We start from the raw sequence: 17,191 nt of genomic DNA on the forward strand, positions 1-17,191 counted from the left end.
CTCAGATAACAGTTTTAATTCTGTACCTGATAACATAAAATGCTGTCAATCTTACCTTGGTTCCCTGGATTTTATCAAATTGTGAAATCCTCAAAACTAAAAAATGATCCTGTGTCTATTTAATGTCTTCATGCTCTCTAGACTTGTGCTTCAAAAGTTTCCCTCACTCAAGAGTTAATTAATAAATTCTACTGTTCAATACACTCCCTATTGACAGCTAACAAAATCCAAATCAAATTCATTCTAGAATCTGTGACAACATCAGGATAGTATGAAAAGCCATTTGTAAAACATTATTGGAAATCATCACTCTTGACCAAGAGATAAGATAGAAGAAAGCTACCTACATAGACCATAAAACTGAAACCAGGGAAGCCATATTGGTTACAATTTGGGGTTAAACATATCTCGTACTTGAAAAAAAGAGGCTGAATTCTGGTTCATGATACGTCATAGTAGTATGGCTGGTGTGAAACATTCTCCAAGAGGTATAAAGAATCCAGTTTTAGTCCCTGGACCTTATAATAGGTATAAAAAGTTCCCCTAAATGACAAAGGCTGGTAAACTTACAAAATTACAGAAAATTTCAGCCTATAGCTAAGGGCATAAAAAGGAAGTCACAAGAAAGTAGAATGACAAACTACAAAATGGGAAAAAATAATTTGTAAATCATATCTCTAATAAGGGACTTTGATCTAGTACATTTAAAGGAGACTTACACCTTAACAAGAAAAAGTCCAACTAGCCACTATGGGGTCCAGCCCCTGGTTAGCTTGCTAGTGACAGGAAGGGAATAAAAATCCTCTTTGCTAAGATTAGGGGTGGGCATGGCAGATGAGATGCTGATCAGGGCTTTCGATTAGCAATTTCAGATCATGGGGGCTCTGTTCTGAAGATGAGCTGTTTCAACAGTCCAGAACAAAAGATGAATCAGAGGAGGCTTAAGATGCTAGGCTCAGGGTGGTAAGAGACAGTTAACTGACGGTCTGCTTTTGCTGGGCAGGCCAACAGAGAATCTCCTGAAGCTTTCCCTTTGGAGCTGGTCTGTGCTTCTTTGTGAGTCCTTGACCCTGTTTTCCCTGGAAAGACTGTATTTGGCCACCAAAGGGGTGCTGATGCAAAGTACCAGAAATCTTTTGGCTTCTAACAAAGTTAAATACTTGGGGTGGGAACTTACAATTCTGAGGCCCTAAAGAGTCCCCCTCAAGTTACTTCCTCACCAAACTCTGTTGCCATAGGTTGATGCAAGATGGCTGCTGATATCTGCGTGGGTTCAGACTTCCTCTTTCTCTTCAGGCTCCATGGGTCAAGCTTCTTTTGGTCTCAGGTGTAGGCTGCATAAGGCTTGTCTCTCTCCCTGGGGCTCATATCTTTCTGGGCTCGGCTGCTGTATTCTCTTCACAAGGTCAGCAGTAAACTATCAGGTGAATGGCTTATCTCTCTTCTGAGGGCCACAGGATCAAAGCTGACAAGTTCTCCCCTCTTCCATGACTATGGAGCTCTCTCTATTCCTCTTTGTATCTTCTTCTGTGCTCTTGATTGAGTGTTATATAGCCCACCAAGAGAACAGGGACTCAACCCTGAATAATCTAAAGATGTGATCAAATCAAAGCCCTAATCTTGATTTAGTCAAGTAAACATAAACCCTCTGAATTTAAATCAGTTAAAGGTTATGCCCCAAGAAACAGGCCAGTTTAGAAACATAATCAATAGCTCTTTTAGGAACTCATAAATAATATCAAACAGCCACAAAAACTGGAATGTAGGAAACTATGAGGCAGAAAATCTGGGGCATTAGCTTTGCAAGTTTCCAACACCTGGTAGAGGGAGGTCTATCTCTTGGGAAGTGGGAGGGGGACAATAATTCCTGTAAACAGGGGAGCTCCAAACAACAAACAAGCAAGAGACCAAAACAAGACACAACCACAGAAAGACAGGGAAAACCCTACAACTGCATTAGCCTTAGGCCGACCTTGCTGATAGTGTAATCACAAGATAAAAGTTAACAAGTGATTATAATTACTGAATCTTTAATAGATTCCTTTTTACTTCCTATCATATTGTAGAATAGCCAATATACCAAAAACAGCAGAATAAATGTACTTTTCAAGTGCTCATGGAACTTTCTCCAGGATAGCCTCAAAAATTATGAAAGGAATGACATTATATGAAGTACTTTCTCTGATCATAATGGAATGACACTGGAAATGAAAAGGAGAAATTCACAAATATTTGGAGATTAAACAACACACTTAAATAATCAGTGAGTCGAAGAAATTGCAAGAACACTTAGAAAAGATCTTGAGATGAATAATGAATATTATTTTATACATTATATTTGATAATGTATCAAAATCTAAGAGCAATGCAGAGAGGGATATTTATAGCCTTCAATGCTTCATTAAAAAAGAAAGCTAAAATTGAAGACTTCTAACTGACACCTGGACAAACTAGAAAAAGAACAGCAAATTAATCTGAAAACAAGCAGAAGAAAGGAAATAAAGATTTAGAGCATTATCTCTGTTCTAAATGAAATTGAGGGGGAAAATCCCACAACACTATCAAAACCAAAAGTCGGTTTCTTCAAGAAGATCAACAAAATAGATAAGACCTCAACAAAAACAATCATGAATAAAGAGATTGAAACAGCCAACCAAAACCTCCCAAAATTGAAAAGCCCAGGACCAAATGCTTCACAGGTGAATTCTACTAATTATTCAAGGATGATCTAATAAAATCTTCCTCAACCTCTTCCAAAAAACTGACTGGAAAGAACACTACCAAACTCATTCTATGAAGTCAACATCACGCTAATACCAAAGCCATTTATAAAAAAAAGAAAATTAGAGACCAATTTCTGTACTGAATATAGATGCATAAATCCTATGGCAGTTTCAGATTATTTTATGAACCCCAAGAAGAAGATTGGGTTTGTATACTCATCTTTTCCTTTAGGGTGTGATACCATTTGATTGCATTAAATTTGGTTGAGGGCCTTTTGATTTGATTATTTTGATTGGAGTAGTCAGTGAGGTGTGACTCTGGTTGAATCTCTACCTCCTTGCTGGGTCTGATATAAATGGAAACAGTGAGAGACACAGGAAAAGAAAGCCACCATGTTTGACCCTGCCATGTGTGAGAGAGGACTACAGCTCACTTAAGCATAAAGTCCCAAGAGGATGGGACCATGAAGTGGCTCAAGAGGAGAAGGTAAGCATTTAGCCAAAGACTGAAATCTCAGCAGAGATTGATGGCCATCTTGCTTCACATGTGGCAACATGCTGGGATCAACAGCTGAATTTGGTGAGAAAGTACCTCTCTTATTGGGCCTTGACTTAGACTTTCCATGGCCTTGGAGCTGTAAGCTTTTACCTCAAGTAAATCCTTTTTATAAAAGCCATCCCATTTCTGGTACTTTGCATAGGCACCCCTCGACAAAATAAAACAAATCTTTAAAAAATACTTACAAACTGTATCCAAAACTATATTAAAAGAATTATACACCTCAATCAAATGTACTTTTTTTAACCCAGATATGCAAGGGTGATTCAACACAAGAAAATCAATTAGTGTAATAAATCACATTAATATATTGAAGAAAAACCATATTATCCTCTCAATTGATGCAGAAAAGGTATTTGACAAAATGCAGTTTCATTCCTTTTTCTTTCTGACTAAACTTTCTTTTAATGGGTCTCAAAATCTGTGACAGATTTTTGTTAGGTTGTTTCCATTTAAAAAGTACTGATTTCAAAATCTAATAACTTAAAACTGCCACGCCAAAACAAATGGTCCACAAAACATTCCTTCGGAAGTTTTTATGATTCATTATCTTTAACCAGTCTTTTACTATTAAATTTAAATGGTCAATTGAGACAAACAATTCTGAGATCATTCTTCCACCATTGATTAAGACTGGGGTGGCAGGTGTTGTGGATAATATTCACTTAGCCTTCTGAGCTTTCTGGTAGATTAGGTGAACGTGACAGTTCCAGCAGCCTCCTTTTCCACTGCCTTGATGACACCCACAGCATCCTTTCTTGATGAAAAACTTCCAAATTTTGGAACAGAAGTCAGCTTTTCAAATAATGGTAAAGTACAGATATGAAAAATCACCAGCAAGTATTATATTCAACACTGAAAGACTGAAAGCTTTCCCATTGGGATGTGGAACAAGACAAGCCACTTATATCATTACTTTATATTATGCTAGCAGTTCTAGTTAGTGCAAGATAAGGCAAGATAAGGCAAGATAAGGCAATTAGGCAAGATAAGGTAATAAAAGGCCTTCAAATAGGAAAGGACGAAGTAAAACTTTTGCTGATGATATGGTCCTATATATGGAAAGTCCTAAAAAAAACCACAACATGCTAGTCATTGGAACTAATAGACAAGTTCTGCAAAATGGTGGGTTACAGATTAAAATGCAAATCAGTAACATTTCTATACAGTACTGAATAATCTGAGGAAATTAGAAAAAAATTTTTGACTTGCACTAGCAACTAAAATTATCAAATATTTAGGAATAAACTTAACCAAGCACTTAAAACACCAGTATTCAGAAAGCTATAAAACAAAGAAGACTTAAATAGAACATTCTGTGTTTAGGAAGGCTAAATATCATTAAGATGTCAATTCTACCCTGATTTATGATTCAAGGCAAACCAAATAAAAATCCCAAAGGTCTTTTTTGCAGTGTTGTATAAACAATTATCAAAACTATCTGGAAGGGTAAGGCACCCTGAATAGCCAAAATGTCTTAAAAAACGAAGAATGAAATTGGAGGACTCTCACTTCCTGACTCTAAAGCATATTACATAACTAAAAACAGCATGGTAAAAACAGCATGAAATTGGCATATGGATATTGAGCAATGGAAACAAACTGAGAACTCAGAAAAAAGACCCTTACATCTATGGTCAAATGACTTTTGACAAAGCTTTCAAGCCCATCCAGCTGGGCCAGAACAAATGGTGCTGGGAGAATTGGCTATCTATATCCAAAACAAAGAAAGAGGACTCCATCTCACATGTTAAACAAAAACTACATTAATTATAGGAGACTTTAACACACCACTCATGATAAGGAATAGAACACCTCATCAGAAGATCAATAAGGAGATACAGATTTGAAAGATATTCTAAGCTAAACTAGATCCAACAGACATATACAGAATTACATCATTCAAAACAAATAAAAAAAAAACAGAATACACATTCCTGTCTTGTGCACATGAATTATTCTCCTGTATAGACCATATGTTAGGACACAAAACAAGTCTCAGTAAATTCAGAAGGATTGAACTCATACAAAGCATAGGCTCTGAACTGAAGAAATCAGTAACAAAGGGGAAAATGAAAAAATAAGAAATATATGGAAAGCAAACAACATACTCATAACAATCAATGGGTTATAGAAAATGTCATAAGTGGATAAAAAAATATCTTGAGATTCAAACGTGAATAAAAACCCAATACATGGACCAATATTTATGGGAGACAAGGTAGTTCTAAGAGGGAAATTCAGAGCTCTCAATGCTTAGATTAGAAAAGAAGAAAGAGTTCAGTTCAGGGATCTAATCTCAAAACTGTAACAATTAGAAAAAGAAGAGTAAACTAAACCCAGAGTGAGTATAAGAAGGTAGGAAGTTAAAATTAGGATGTAGATAAATGAAATAGAAAACAAAAATGGAAGAATCAAAAGTAGGCTCTTTAAAATGTACAATAGAATTGACCAACTATTGATAGAGAAAAGGATAGAAATCACTAAAGTCAGAGATGAAAAGAGGAACTTTGCCAATGGCCATGCTTAAATAAAAAGAACTATAAGATGATATTAAAAACTATAGTACACCAATAAATTAGATAACCTAGATCAAATGGACAAATTCTTGGGAACATGAAAATTACCAACTCTGACTTAAGAATAAATAGAACAATTCAGCAAATGAATTAAAGGGATTCAATCAGTCATCAAAAATTCCCAGAAGGAACAACCCAGATCCAGGTGGCTTTACACTAGAGTTCCATAAATTCCAAACATTTCAAGATTTAATTCCAATTCTACCCAGAGTTTTCCAAATATTTGTAGAGGAGGGAACAATCCCTAACTCATTCTATGAGAATAACTTTACCCTCACACCAAAGTCAGATAAAAATGCCATAAGAAAATAAAATTACAGACCACTATCTATTATGAATGTAGATGAAAAATCCTCAAGAAGATACTAGAAAATTAAATTCAACAGCATACTAAAGAATTATATACCATGATCAACAGATTTATCACTGGTCTATAAGGTTGGTTCAACATAGGAAAATCAGTTAATGTAATAAAACACACAAAGAGAAACACCACTTGATTATCTCAATTGATGCAGAAGAGGCACTAAAATCAACACCATTCCTCGATAAAAATACTTAGTACCCTAGGAGTAGAAGAAAAAATCCTCAACATGAAAAAGGGCATAAATGAAAAGCCTTGCTGCTAACATCCTGTTTAATGATGTTCGACTGAAAGCTGTCAGGAATAAGACAAAGATGTCCACTGTCTCCTTGGTATTTAATATTGTACTGGAAGTTCTTGACAATGCAATTAGGCAAGGAAAAGAAATAAAGATACCCAGACTGGCAAGGAAGAAGTAAAACCTTCCCATTTGCCTATGATATGATCCTATATACAGAAAATCCTCAAAAAATTACTTAACAATGTTTCTAGATCTAATAAATGAATTCAGCAAGTGGCAGTGATATTTATATACACAAACAATGAAAATCTGAAGAGGATATCAGGAAAAAAATTCATTTATAATTACAACTAAAAGAATCATGTCTAGGAATTCCCAAGGATGTAAAAAACTTGTACACGGAAAACTACAAAAGATATCAAAGATATCGAAGATGATCAAAATAACCTCTAACTCTAGCCCAAATGCCTATTGCTAGGGGGAGGGCAAATAAGACATCCTTTTAAAAGAAAGTATTCTGTTTTTATCTCCTATATTAAAACTAAAAAAGACAATGTCTCTTCTCATTCATCTCTACCACAGGAACTGGGATTGGTAATTTATACCAAGTACAGTTGCATACTGAAATCTCTCCCTAGAGTTAACTAATAGTGTAAAATAAATACCTTAAAAATACAATTTCCCACAAACTTTGGGAAAATTCAGCCTTTACAGGGACCTGACCTTTTTAGCTTTTGTGCTCCAGTACCCTCTTAGTGGGACCACACATTCTCAAAATTCTAATCATGTTGATTTCTTCCAAAATCAACATCTTCTTGTTAGCCATATGGGAACTTCATCCAGCTTCACCCAGGATGCCAGACCCATCTTACTCCAACCAAGATAGAATAGCAGGAAGGTATGACACCTTGTCAGGTAGGGCCTATGGCTCCTAACCAGTAGGAAGTAATTACAGACGAAAGACCATCATCTTTCAGTACCCCTTTAAAAATGAAGGTGCAAACTCTTGGGGGGGGGTGTTGATTGAAACAGGCTAGATAGGAAATCAATAGATGATCTGAGCATACCAAGAAGTCTATGTGTCATTCAATGTGTCATTCATTACCCCCCCCCCAACATGGCTGTTGAACACCCTCAAGAGATTCTTCCATTTGGAATGAGATTTCCTCTGGAAGCCAGGAGAAGCCCTAGATAGTCTCAAGGACTTTATCATTGGGTCCTCCTAGTGGATTGGTGGGTGGGCTAATTAATCAAAACTGCAAACAGATGAGACTCTTCCTATGACAATAGTAAAGGAGTGGGAAACCAATGGTTTAAAAAGTAGGCATGGTGGTAGAGATTCACATGACAACTAAGGGAGTGATGTGTTCCCATCCTTTGGAGTTCTGCTGCATTCCCCAGTGGAACACCAACAATTCCCCAAGTGCAAAGGCTATGACCAGTGAAGAGGGGTGGTCCAATGATAAGACCCTTGATATTGAAGACTATGCTTATGAGCCTGTTGTGCTTAAAATTTCAACTTGGTCTAGAGCTGCAGGGTGCCTAAGAGTTACCTCCTGAGAGTCTCCATGTTGTTCAAATGTGGCTGCTCTCTAAGCCAAACTCAGCAACTAAATACATTACCTTCCCCCAGTATAGGACATGACTCCCAAGGATGAGCTTTCCTGGTGTCAAGGGATTATTATCAAGAACTGGCTGGTGATGCCGTTAGACAAAGACCTTAAATAAAAAGGAGAAATTGTAAGGACAAATGAGTTTATATGACTAAGAAACTTCAAAATGAGTCAGGAGATCATCAGAGGGGTTGTGCTTTTGCACATCTCAGCAGGATCTCAGAGACAGCCAAAGTAGATACAACCTCAGGTAGTGGTGTTCCTGAAGGGTTAAAGAGAACCTAGGTCCTACAGTCATGGCAAATGACGCTGGAGTTCCATGCCTTGTCAGTGGGCCCGACTTTGGAATTTGTACTCCTTAGTGTGATGAAGTTGGACTCAGGTACAACTTCTCTACCCATACCTCTTCTGTCCCTTTTACTGAACCTGGGGTGGGTGCAGGAGTTGGTGTATGTCCAGGAGATTTGAATTTCCAGATTGCTTATGTGCCAGCTGAGCCCTGAGCCTCAGCAGAGTTGCAGCACCTACTCTCCAGTTTGTTGGACTTACCCAGGTCAGCTAATAAGGTGAGGATGGACAACCACCACATCAAGGAACCAAGAGAGTCTACAGCTCTAGGCATGAGAGTACCATCCACCATCCATGTAGAACTGAAGCTCCCTCTCAATTGAGTGGTGGAGTGTACATCACCATTCTAGGCTCCTCAGAATAGAGGGATAAAATATGGATTAGACTGGATTTACTGGTGTTCTACTATAGAATTATTGTGACTCTAGCAATGGAGAAATTATATTATTGATGTGGAAACAGTGGTCATGGAAGTTGCTTAAGGCAGGGAGAAGGAAAAGAAAAGGAGATGTGATATGGTGGCATTTTTGAGACTTGGAGTTGTCATGATTGATATTGCAGGGATGGATACAGGGCATTTTATATCCTGCCATAACCCACTGAATGTACTGGGGGAGAGGGAAAACTATGATGCAAACTATAATCCATGCTGTGTTGCAGTGCTCCAAAATATATTCATTAAAGGCAATGAATGGGCCAAACTAATGAAAGAAGTTGTTGATGTGGGTGGAATGGGGGGTGAAGAGTGGGGTATATGGGGACCTCTTATATTTTTTAATTTAACATTTTGTGAGATCTATGTGTCTTGCTCTCTCTTGCCTTTACCCTGTCCCAGGGCCAGTCCTGGTGCTATCCGTGTGCCTGTTCCTGCCCTCTGTGCCCTGCCTTTCCCATTTTTCTGTTGCCATAATGGGCATGCAAATAAAACTTGGCCATTCGTAATCTACAATGGGGAAATGTAGTCTGTAAATCAGCACACTTTATCAATTTTCAGCCCCTTCCTCTGTAAGTGGGACCCATGAGCTATTATATTCTCCCATTTCTCTTCCCTCCCTAACTTAATAAATCACTGACCTAACTCACCTAGTGTGCTCTTAAAATTCATTTATGCAGCATAGTCAAGAACCTAGAAAAAATCCGATTACAATTATATTCATAAGTCCCAAGTGTTAGAGAGTAACACGTGAGGATGCTGAAAAAAAATTGAACTACTGTGGGCAAAAAAAAAAAAAAAAAAGGAATAGTAATCAGGTAATTAAGTAGTTATCTACAAATTTGTTCAATAATTTGACTAATTATTGAATAATAATAAGGAAATTATGAAATTTAGCATTCATTAAAGATATTTAAGCATTCTTTTCTTCTTCAAATATTAATTATAGGCATACCTCAAGACATTGCGGGTTCAGGTCCAGCCTACCACCGTAAAATGAATACTGCAATAAAGCAAAACACATGAATCCTTTCCTTTCCCTGTTCATGTAACAGTTATGCTTACAATATACTGTAGTCTGTTAAGGGTGCAATAGTATTGTCTAAAAACAACATATATACCTTTAATTAAAACTTTCTTTATTGCTAAAAATGCTAACCATCCCCTAAGCCTTCAGTGATTCATAATCCTCTTGTTGTGGGAAGAGTCTTCCCTCTATGTCAATGGTCACTGACTGATCAGGGTGAAGGTTGTGAAAGGATGGCATAGCTGTGGCCATTTCTTAAAAATTAGACAGCAGTGACAGATATTCAGTCATCTAGACTTAGTTATTCCATTTATAGAGCACTGACCATGTAGATTTAGCATGATTCTCCATTGCCCTATGATGTTCAGAATGGTAAATGAGCATTGACTGATTCATCTTTATGCAGTATTCTCTGCAGCATATGAAGCTTTTTGTTGACAGCATTTTACCCACAACAGAACTTCTTTCAAAATTAGAGTCAATCCTCCCACCTAGCTGCTGCTTTATCAACTAATTTTATGCAATATTCAACAATATTCACAGATTCTTCACTAGAAGATTCCATCTCAAGTAATCACTATTTTTTGTTAAACCATAAAAGCTCCTTATCTGTTAAAATTTTATCATGAAATTGCAGCAACTCTGTCACATCTTCAGGCTTTGCTTCCAATTCTAGTTCTCTTGCAATTTCTACCACATCTGCCATTACTTGCTCCACTGAAGTCTTGAACCTCTTACAGCCATCCATTAACTCCTGTCAATGTTGATATTTTTACCTCCTCCCATGAATCATGAATGTTCTTAATGGCATCTAGAATGGGAAATCCTTTCCGGAGAGGTTTTCAATTTACTTTGCCAGATCCACCAGAGTAATCACTATGGCAGCTTTAACTTTACAAAATGTATTTCTTAAAGAGTAAGATTTGAATATCTAAATGACTCCTTGATCAGTGGGCATTACCAGGCATGCAAACAACATTCATCTCATTGTACATCTCTATCAGAGCTCTTGGGGGACTGCGACGGCTTGCTCGGTGGGTAGAGGTGGGGTCTGGCTGTGGACGAGGGGTCGGTCCAGCTTTGGACGAGGGGTCGGTCCTGCTTGGGATGAAGGGTCGGTCCCACTTGGGACGAGGGGTCGGTCCGGCAGCAGACGAGGGGTCGGTCTCACAGGGGTTGCACGGTTCGGCTGACGGGGTTGCCCGGCAAATCCGGCAATGAAAGGGTTGCCCGGAGAAGCAGGCGATGAACTGGGGACAAGGGAGGCCAGGCCCTTTTCAGGGGCTCTCAGGACTGGAGGGCACACAGCAGAAGAACCACCGCAGAGACAAGGTAAACACACAAGTCCACTTTATTGAGGGAGAGGCAACAGTTTTATAGGGGCTGGGGAAGGCTGATTGGTCGAAGCCACGCCCTGTTCTGATTGGTTGCTGGAGAAAGATCAGTGGGTGGTACTGGATGGGGGAGGGGTGGTGATTAGGGATTGGCTGTCGCTGTTGCTGGGGGAAGGGGCAGGGTTTAGGGATTGGTGGCTGCTGTTGCTGGGGTAGAGGGCAGACTTGAGTTTCCCACCCACGCCTGACTGTTGCTGCTGTCCGAGGGGAGGGAAAAGGGCAAACTGGATTTTTCCGCCCACGCCTGGCTGTTGCTGCTGTCGGGGGAGGGGAAAAGGGCAGACTGGAATTTTCCGCCATGCGCCTGCGCAGGGAGAAAGAAGAAGAAGGGTGCCGCCCCACAGGCATCGTGTGGCGCCATCCGGGAGGAGGAGCGGCCACGGAAGCATGGCTGCCGAGAAGGGGAGACCCGAGGGCACTCTGCGCCCATGCCGAGCTCCCTTCAGGGGTGGCGGTGAGTCCGACCAGCCACCCTATTATGGGGGCAGTGGCTTGGCCTGCTGTGGCCACTCCCCCGCCAGGCCAGCAAACCACACTTCAGCCCGAGGGGTGACCGCAGGGGACTGAGTGCGTTATCTGACAAGATGAACACTAATATTTAGAAAGGAATCTTTCTTTCTCAACCAAGTAGGTCACAAGAATGGGCCTACAATATTCAGGAAACCATATGATGTCATCCAGGTTTTGTTGTTCCATTTTTAGAGCACTAGCAGAGTAGACTTAGCAAAAATCTTAAGGGCCCTAGGATTTGTGGAAAGGTTAATGTGCACTGACTTCAACTTAAGTGACTATCTGCATTAGCCCCTACAAGAAAGTCAGCCAGTCCTTTGAAGCTTTGAAGCCTGACTTTGACTTCTCTCTAGCTAGAAAAGTCCTGAACGGCATCATCTTCCAATACAAAGCTGCTTTGTCTACACTGAAAATCTGTTATTTAGTATAGTCGCCTTCATCATTTTTAGCTAGATCTTCTGGATAACATGCTGCAGCTTCTACATCAGCACGTGCTGCTCTACCTTGCACTTTTATGTTATGGAGATGACTTCCTTCCTTAAACCTCATGTACCAACCTCTGCTAGCTTCAAATTTTCTCATGCAGCTTCCTCACCTCTCTTGGCCTTTAGAGAATTGAAGAGCATTAGGGCTTTGCTCTGGATTAAGGGGATGTTGGGGCTGGTTTGATCTTCTATCCAGATCACTGAAACTTTCAGCATTTCAGCAATAAGGCTGTTCTGCTTTCTTATCGTTTGGGTGCCCAATGGAGCAACACTTTTCATTTTCTTCAAGAACTTCTCCTTTGACTTCCTAACTTGGCTGTTTGAGGCAATTTGCCTAGCTTTCAGCCTATCTCAGCTTTCTTCATGCCTTCCTCACTAAGCTTAATCATTTCTAGGTTTTGAGACCCTTCCTGTCATTCGAACACTTAGGGGCCATTGTGGGGTTATTGATTTGCCTAAATCAATGTTGCTGTGTCTCAGGGAATAAGAAGGCCCAAGAGAGAGATACAGAGAGTGGTCAGTCAGTAGAGCAGGTAGAACATACACAATGTTTATCAATTAAGTTTGCTGTCTTCTATGGGTGTGGCTTGTGGTGCCACAAAACAATTATAATAGTAACATTAAACATCGCGATCTCAGATCACCATAATAGATGAGAGTAAGAATGAAGTTTTAAATATTGTGAGAATTACCAAAATATGACAGAGACATGAGTGAGCACACATGCTACTAGAGAGCACAATAAAGTGAATTACAATAAAATGAGGTATGCCTGTATCAACTTGGTCGTCTATTCCTAGGCTATAAGTTTTAATGCATTCCTTAAATGTGGTGATATGACTACCTTTAAACCTGTTAGCTGAAAATCAACCTAATGCTTCCTTTCCAGGTGCTCAAGTAAATGAATTTCATAGATGTATATATCATTTAACAAAAACTTCAAAATAATCAGTAATAAACAACTCAGTTACTTTTAGCCTGGAAATGTATATATGTCACAGTGACACAGCTACTACTTGACAGTAATTCAGATACCGCTTTGTATCATTTTTGGAAATCAGCTACTTTAAATGCAGACTAGATAAAGCATCCATGGTAGCACTAAACAATTGAAAAAAATTTGCACTACTACTTATAAACAAAATACTTTGAAAGAGTCTGTACTGAGCTTGAAATACATTAAGTAATTTAGAACAGGTAATTAAATTTTACATGGTGCTTGTTTAAAAATGAAGTCTGATGAAATTTTAGAAAGTTAACTTTCATATGATTTTTCTACATAATTCTTCTATTACATAAAGTTTCAAGTAGCCTATATTGTGCTGGTTAAAACAAAAGGGATTATCACACAAAATGCATATTCCAGATCAGTTCTGACAGTGATACTTATAAACACATGGTCCAATAACAAAAATTATACACGTGGGACAAAAGTAAATATAAATTCAATTATTCATCATAAAATAAAAGTTAAATGAAATTCACCAGTTGAGATACTAAAATGTCTATTAAACACTGGTGACACAAAAATAAAGCAGGTTGAATACCCTTTAATTGGAAATCATTCCTATGGAACAGCTACCAAAACTAGTTGTTCAAAACAATGGTTCTGTGACACTTATTCTTTATGCTAACCTTTGACTATACAAAGTTTTTTGTTTGTATGGCCTGTCAATGAATGTTATACCTACTGCACATACTGTACTGTTTTTGTACATTCTTGAAATTACATATTTATGAATTCTGTAATTTTGATGCCTTTTAAAATTGTAATTTGGAGATATTTCATCATTTCTAAATTAAGGTCAAAATCAGTAGAGAGATTGTGTGTATATGCACATGCACTGAATAAATTCATGAATGTCTTTAATAGAAATTCCAAAGAATACTTTTTATTTCTATGATGTCAGCGACATATCACTACTCATCTTTTTAGAGGGTTTAGGTGGTACAACTGGGCAAGGTTCAATGTTGTCATAAAAATTATTTGTGGCTTTTGGATCAAAGTTGCCTGTAAAAAATGGCATCAGAAATTAAGGATTCCTTCTTCTGTTATTTAACTTTATAAAAAATAAACTACAGAAATAAAACATGAAAAAAAAGCAATTATTGCCCCCAAAATGCCCCCCTATCACAACTCTTCTTCCCTTTCCCGGGCCTCAGCAACTCCTATGGGTACTCTCCCATTGCTACATTCACAATAATTCTTTAGTAGAATAAAACTTATTCCACTCTAATCCATATATTATTCCCCCATCCTGAGGACCTTGGGATGGCAATGTCCACCCCACCTCTAAATTGAGAGGGGGCTTAGATCCCACATGGCTGATAGATGGGATTCTCCTGCTTGCAGATAGACTCTCTTGGTTCCCTGGTGTGGTGGCCAACCATCCTTACCTCCATTAGCTGACCTGGGTAAGTCCAATGAACTGAGACTAGGATTTGCAACTCTGCTGAGGCTCAGGGCCCAGCTGGCACATGGCCAGTCCAGAGATTTAAGTCTTCTGAATATATACCAACCCCAGAGCCAACACAGTAAAAGTGACAGATTCAGTAAAAGTGACAGAATAAGCATGTGTATAGAAGTAACATCTGAATCCAACTCCATCACACTCAGGAACACAAATTCCAAAGTGGGGCCCACTGGCAAGTCACAATGCAGGACATTATATGTCATGCCATAACTCACTGAATGTGTTGGGAGAGAGTGTAAACTACAATGGAAACAATAATCCATGCAGTGTAGCAAAATTCCAAAATGTATTAATCAAATTCAATGAATGTGCCACTACAATGAAAGAAGTTGATGATGTGGGAGGAGTGGGGGCAGGGAGTAGAGAGTGGGGAGTGGGATATACAGGAACCTCCTATATTTTTAAGTGTCACATTTTGTGTGATCTATGTATCTTTAAAAAAAAAGATTGAAGAAGCTCATTATCCATCCTTCTCTCATTGAATCTGAGTTAAAGTTTTGGTTATACTAATGCACTATTATTTGTCTATAATTTACTATACCCAGAAATATTTATCCAACTGCAAGTTTCATTGCCTTAGCCAGTACTCAGAACTAAGCATACGAGGCACTGGGGGAAGTAAATAAAGAAGAGAAATGATAGGATGATTGAGCTGTTTTCTCTGTTTTGTAAGAGAGAACTATTTAAGATTGAAATGGTGAAAGATTACCTTTACTTCTTCATAATTTACCCTCAACTGTACCCATTATTAATTTGATTATGAAGGCAAATACTAAATCATAAAGATTATTCTTATTAGAGTTCTACTTTGAAAGAACTAAACAGTCTAGGCAAAAGTGAAATAACTGCAGCATATAGACAATCTTAGGTCCAGAAAAGGCTATTTTAAATGTTACTTATCAATGATAAAAGATATTGGGCCTATTTTAGAAGTTATAACAATTATAAATATTTAATCTTGCCTTAAAAAGTTTATCTATTTAAAATGTTCACCAACTAAACTGGTGACATTTCAATCACATGTCCTGCCATGATTCTTCCAAAGTAAGTTTTGATGGAAGTTCTGGTTTTGAGACCTATCTTCACTTCTACCTATCTATCATCTTAATCTGATTGTTATGAACACCTCTATCTTAAGAGGTGTTCCCGAACTATTTTTCTTTATAGAGGACATTGTACAATACTGATTATTGAAATTTATTGAACCTCCTGATTGTTATATTTTTTCAAGGAGTTTTCCTCACCTAAGCCAACAATATAGCTGCTTTTCATCAAATAATACAATGATGATATCTAGTTTAAATGTCCAAAAAGTGCCTAGAATTTTTGTCTTAATTGGTAGGTACAGACTGGACACTTAAAAAGTTTTTCAGAGTGGAGGCATAGAAGTTGGTTATATTACTATATTTGGACCACTTACAATGGAATTTAGAAATAGTAAAGTATCAAGAGTTTATTGCCAAACATGATTCGAAACACAGTTCTTAGCTTATGAAAGTTTAAGAATGATAAGCTCTTTTATTTTAAAACAATTTTCTGAAAACTATTCTTAAATAGAACTTCAAAGCCATTATACTATTTTTTTTTAATTTTTAAGATGGATGTCACATACGTTATTTGTTCAAAACTTAATTTATAGTTTATGTTCTGTAGGAAACAAAGGCATGTTGTTTCCATGGAAGCAAGTTATTCCTTGACCACTGAGTCATGCTGTCTCCATAGCTACACGTGCAGGTCATAAATCTAGCAAGGATATGTGTACACTCAGGTGGAATGAGGACTAGGTAGAACAGGGCAACCTGGGCAACAAGATTTATGGGTATGCTTTCTCAACAATATAATAGAACACTGAAATTTTGTACTTTGAGTGATAATCATAGATTTTGATCCATTTGTTACACAGGTTGAGGTAATGGGAATGGTTAGCTAGGATAGTTGCTGGTTCTCACAATTGCTTGGGGTATATAAAGAAGGCCCTGAGATTAATAAACTTGTCCAATGAGCTTGAGGCTCCAATGCTCTCAGATCCCCTGATCCCAATCTCTCTTTGTCCTTCATTCCCAAAACCCTTTGGGTCTGCAAGTCTGACATCTGGTGCCCAACATGGGGCCTGAAGAATTGACAGGAGCAGAGATTCTTCCATGGCAGTATCAGAAACACAGAAACTGAAAACTTTCTTGAAAGGTTGAGGCATCCATCGAAAGGTGACTCGAGTCTGACAATACAGTGGTAAGAATCTTAATTTTGCTGTCCACTAGCATCAGGGTATGGGAAATCAACAGGATGTCTGGAAGAATATTCACAGGTTCTAAAGACTCTTAGATACTGTCAGAGTCTCAGTGAAAACTGCTGATTTCCTTGAACTTCTTGCTGTAGAACAAAAACACTGTTATTGGTTTCAGCCACAAGGAAAAAGTCTTTTAAATTTTAAACATTGGAAA

At 38.2% G+C, this 17,191-nt stretch overlaps 1 pseudogene; it reads right to left on the reverse strand.

Moving 5' to 3' along the window:
• LOC139438260 (TGF-beta-activated kinase 1 and MAP3K7-binding protein 3-like) overlaps nt 1-17,191 on the reverse strand; it is a 58,778-nt pseudogene that overhangs the window by 800 nt on the left and 40,787 nt on the right.

This window comes from Dasypus novemcinctus, chromosome Y (assembly GCF_030445035.2).
Source record: "Dasypus novemcinctus isolate mDasNov1 chromosome Y, mDasNov1.1.hap2, whole genome shotgun sequence".
Classification (NCBI taxonomy): domain Eukaryota; kingdom Metazoa; phylum Chordata; class Mammalia; order Cingulata; family Dasypodidae; genus Dasypus; species Dasypus novemcinctus.